This window comes from Chrysochloris asiatica, unplaced genomic scaffold, assembly GCF_000296735.1.
Source record: "Chrysochloris asiatica unplaced genomic scaffold, ChrAsi1.0 scaffold00044, whole genome shotgun sequence".
NCBI classification, from domain to species: Eukaryota; Metazoa; Chordata; class Mammalia; order Afrosoricida; family Chrysochloridae; genus Chrysochloris; species Chrysochloris asiatica.
The window spans coordinates 5617923-5623375 of NW_006408562.1; the positions used below are offsets into that span (position 1 = coordinate 5617923).

General features: G+C 44.0%; 1 pseudogene; it reads left to right on the top strand.

Annotated features, from left to right (window-relative positions):
- The first annotated feature begins 2388 nt into the window (after positions 1-2388).
- LOC102837442 lies at positions 2389-4165 on the top strand (annotated as a pseudogene).
- The last annotated feature ends 1288 nt before the right edge of the window (positions 4166-5453 follow it).

Here is a 5453-nt window from a genome sequence, read left to right on the forward strand (position 1 = left end):
AGAGCCAAAATATGACCTTGAATATATCCCACACCAGGCTAGAAGTATGAAAATCTCTAAAACTGCTATACAAAACTGAATCATTAACTTATGAAATCTGCTGGGGAAATTACTAATAAGAGACAAGGAGGCAAAGGAGACAGCATATAAGTTGCTTTGGTTAATGGATATGATTATTCTGAACATAATACTTAGATGACTTCCTAGCGTGTAGAATTCTTATGATTTTGAGGGGATAGAGCAGGAATGGCAGGCAATATAAAGGAAGACTGGCAAGGCTAGGGCACAAAAGCCATGTCAGAAGGTTTAGTTTCAGTGAAACTGAAAATGAGAATCTGTAATAATATAATAATTATGAGACAAAATGCATTTCAACAATGAAAAGGCATTGTAGAGTTAATGTGGGGTAAGAAAGAGGAAGAAAGAAAGTATGATTTCTAGAAGTCTGGCTTGAATGATCAGAGTTAGAATAAGCCGGTGAAATAAAAACCAGAAGAAGCAGCTGCTTGTTTATTCTGGAAGATAATAGATTAATGTAGGAATTCTATTAAGCAATTTGTGGCACAACCAGGTACAGAGGAATTGTACTTTGTTTTTATTTATAAACCTAAATGAGCATGTTTATTTTCTGAAAATTTATACACTGGGGAAAATAATAAAGATGCATTGAAAACATCTATTTATGAATCATAATAAGCACTTTTTAAAATATTTTCTGTGGAAATCTATGACAACACTTCCTACACTAGCAAAACACTAATCTCATTGTAACTGCATTAATTCAACTCAACAAACATTTATTATGAATTATCTGTGTCATAGAAATATGCTAGAGTGGTGGTGGTGGGAAATTGAGAAAAAGTGCTTACTCCAAAAAGCATGTGGTGCTGGTGGTTGTGTGCTGTGGAGTCGGTGCCAACTTACAGTGACTCTGTGTAGGGTTTCCAAGGATGTAAATGCTTTACAGGAGCAGAAAGCCTCACCTTTCTCCTGCGGAACTACTGGTAGTTTTGAACTGCTGACCTTGAGGTTAGCAGCCTGACTTGTAACCACTATGCTACCGGTGTTGGTTAACTAGCATAGGGGTTGATGTGACTGGATCGTACATGTGAAAATGGTAAAAATGGCAAATATTTTGTTGTGTACATTTTGACAGTGGTGGTGGTGTACCATGGAGTTGGTTCCAACTCATAGCGACCCTGTACAGGGTTTCCGAGGCTGCAAATCTTTACGGAGCAGAAATTCTCATCTTTCTACCACAGAATGGCTGGTAGTTTCGAACTGCTGACTTTGAGGTTAGTAGCTTGACTCATAACCACTACACTACCAGATCTCCTTTAAAAAGCATGTTGTCTAGCGAAAATCAAATGAAATATAACAAGAGTTTTAAAGCAGTACTAAGGATTCATGAAGAGGTACAGTACTTGATACCTCTGGCCATACAGAAACGAAGATGCAATTTTCAAAAAGCAGATGGTGAAGAAATTATCAGCTTTCTTGATCTTGATTCCAAAATTCTCTGTTTCATGAGAGAGTCTTGATACTCCAAGTGTGAACTAAGAGTAGACTTTATTTACATATAATCCATTCTGGTATCAAATTCCCTGTTGTTGTTATTGTCAAGTGCTGTGGAGTCGCTTCCAGCTCCTAGTGCCCCTGTATAGGGTTTATAAGGAGTAGCTAATGAGCCTCAAGTAATCATGAGTCTGTACCCTTTTTTGGCCTTCACAGCTACTTTATTTATTTTATTGTAGTTTGGGCAAATGCTTAAAGACCAAATTCATTTTTCATTCAGTATTTTATACACATGTGTTTCTTGGTATTGGGTGCCATCCCCTCAATGTGCTCTTAGAAACCCTCATCCGTTTCATCCCTAGGTTCTGCGTTTCCATCTGTGTGCTTTCCTGCTCCTTTCTGACTCCTGGGTTTTATTTTGAGCATGTGTGAGTGATTGTACTGAGGAGAGCATTCCTCCCTGGTTTTAGTATTCACTTTATAGATCTTCCTCCTGTTGTTTGGCTACAAGTTGATCCCTGGGGGTGCGTTCTGTTCCAGGCTTGAAGGAATCTAGGGACACCAATCTTGGAGACTCTACCACTCACTACCAGACTTTTATTTATTTATTTGGAATGATTTTGAATTTTATCGACAGCGTTTTTCTGTTTTGTTTTGTCCCTCTCTACCCCTTCTTTTGTGATTATGACCAGAGTAGTCAATACTTATAGCTAGGCTTCTTCAAGTCTCAGGGTAGTGGAGGTTGTGGTTTGCATGATGTCTTAGTCCTTTGGTCTGAATGTTGCCTTGACGCTTTGATTTTCTTCACTGGTCTTTGCTTCAAACAAAGAATAATAGTTGTGTCTTAGATGGACACTATGCCAATTTACCTAGATGTTTCCTAACCTGAGTGAGGTACTAAGTCCCAAAACCAAGTGAGTCATTCCCTCAAGGTGTTTGGTTATAACTAAAAAGTTTTCAGAACTTTGCCTCCTATATGCTCTATAACATCCTTTGGATATGATATGCCAGTGAAACCTCTGCAGGCAGCTACCACACTATGTGCCTGGGTGGGCTGAGGAGTTTCCTGCTACTATATGCCATCCAGCTAGGAGAGGCAAAAGCTTTTCCACAGACCTTCACTGCCTGAGTGAGTCAGACAAATATGATCTGAAAACTGAGACTGCTTCTCTTGTCATTGTCGTTTGTACCACGGGCAGAGGAGATCCACCAGATGCCGCCCGCAAGTTTGTTAAGGAGATACAGGACAAGACGCTGCTGGTGACCACTTGGCTCACCTGCGGTCTGCGTGATTTGGAGTACACGTACTTGGAAAGTCATGCCCCGGTTACTTCAGTGGGACCAGTCTTCCAAGTTCCAGTTTTAAAAGCTGTTCAAGTCACTATGAATGATGCTATAACAACCACTGTGCTGTTGGAGTTGGACATCTCGAAAACAGCCTTTTCCTACCAGCCTGGAGACGCCTTCCATGGTCTGTCCCAACAGAATCGGAGTTCCAGGGCCTACTCCAGAAGCTGCAGCTCTAGGACCAGAACCAGCACCAGTCCTCCTGGAGGCCATGGAGAAGAAAGGAGCTGCATTACCCTAGCACAAACCCAAGAACTGTTTCCTCCAGTCCCACTTCACCTGGTGCCTGGAGAGAGATACGAGCCACCCCTAAAAAGGCCTCTCTGCGCGCCCTGGCTGACAGTGCCCATGCTGCCACCACTGTGAAACACAGGCTGCAAGAGCTGTGCAACCAGCAGGAAGCTGCCCCGACTCCCAGAGCTTTGTGCGAGCCGCCCTCCTCAGCCTCCTGGACCTCCTGCACACCTTCCCCTGGTGCCAGCTTCCACTGCGGCAGCTGCTCGGACAGTTTCCAAAGCTTCAACCCAGACCATATTCATGTGCAAGGTGTTTGTGTCCTGCTGCTGTTCACCTCGTAGGCTACAGCCTAGTGTCAACACTTATGAGCGCCATGCTCTAGTCTGCTGCACCCAGGAACGCTTCATTTCATTTTTAAGGCTGTGCAGTTCCTGTCATACACCCCAGTGGCAGAAAGGCATGTGCACAGGCTGGCAGGTCACTCTGGCCACCTCAGGAGTGCACCTGTCACCTGCAGACAGTGGACGCGTGCCAGCTCCTCAGCTCTCCATTGCTCTGTAAGCCACAAACTTCTTCCACTTACCCAAAGACCCCACGGTGCCTGTCATCATGGTGGGCCTGGGCACCGGTGTGGCCCCCATCATTGGCTTCCTGCAACACAGAATAAACCTGCAAGAACAGCACCGGATCCAAGCTTTGGGGTGAGGTGGATGTTTTTCGGCTGCAGACACAAGGACAAGGACTATGGATTCAGAGACAGGCTGAGGCATTTCCTCAAGCGCAGGGTCCTGACTCACCTGAAGTGTCCTTCTCACAGGACCCCCCAGAGGGTACAGGCCAAGTACTGCAGGACAGCCTGTGCCTTCATGCCAAGCAGGTGGACAGGATCCTTCTGCAGGAGAACAGCTCTGTGAAAGTGTGCTGCGATGCAGAGCACCTGGCCAATGATGTGAACGATGTCCTGGTGGGGATCATAAGCACCGAGGCAGGGGTCAACACACTGGAATCAATGAGGACATTGGCAGCCTTCAAGAAGAAGCGGTACCTTCAGGACATCTGGTCGTAATCCAGCCATAATGCAAGGAAGAGCGTTTAGCTTTTTGGCTAAATATACTGACAGCAAGCTTTGCTGAAGCATCTGTGCCTCTGCCCCTCCCCAGCTTAGCGGGGCCCTCCCCCATGTCAACAGCTCCCCCACCCCCATGCCAAGCCACCCTCCTCCCTGGAGGATTTGGCGGAGGCCCAGCCAACTGTATGGAGGTGCCAGAGGGGCTCTGAGTTTAGTTCTGGACACACTGGCCACACATGCCTGGGGTGACTGGGTGGACCATCAACACCTGTGAACTGCTGCTGCCAAAGATTTTCAGTTATGTCAACAGAATTTTTCATCTTTATAAGAAGTATATCTTATAAAATTATATATCTGAGTGTTGTTCAGTGCTTTCAAGTCGGTTCCGCCTCATAACAAACCTGTATAGGGTTTCTGAGGTGCAGGTGGTGAGTTTGAACTGTTGCCCTTGTGGTCTGCAGTTCAGTGCTTATCCTACAGCATCACACTAGAAGTCTACTAATAAGTGTATCAAAATCCATATGCTTACATTGTCTACATGCAATTACACATGATGTCACTTAAGTAAATGTCTAGTTATTACCAGAATTCTTTCTGATGGAAAATATTTTAAGGTAATGAATGTTACAGGGTTCTTTTTCTTTAATGATGCTATAAATGTGAACTATATTTTTAAATTCTAAAAAAAAAAAGGGCTTTGGATATATTTATTCCACATATACATGTTGTTATTGTTGTTGTTAAGGGCTGTCGAGTCAGTTCTGACTCATAGCAACTCTGTGTAGGGTTTCTGAGGATCCGCTCGTGAGCTTGAACCACTGACCTTGTGGTTCAAACTGACTTTACAGTCCAGCGCATTAGCCCACAGCACTACCCCAGGAGTCATACGTGGAAATATCCTCTTCCAAATCTAAACATACTAGTGGTTGTATTAGCAGTCAGCCCACATCTGTGTAGCTGGCATTACTACCTAAGTATCTACTAATAGACACCATTTGTTGCTGTGATTATTGCAGTATTGTATTTACCTTATAGTAGAGTATTGCAGTACTGGGTTTACCGTTGTAGTCTTTTTTTTTTTTTGTGCAACTCCAAGGGATTACCTTTCCATTTGGTCATGTTGAACAGTCCTCCTCCTTATTATAGGAAGCAGGCGGGGCAACTTCAAGAAGTTTGTGGAAAAATTCCATTATCTTTTCCTTCTATTTTTCCATGAATTTTTTAAAGCTCTCTCACATACTGCCTTCCCTTGTGGTGCCATAGGATAAGCACTCGACCACAAGGT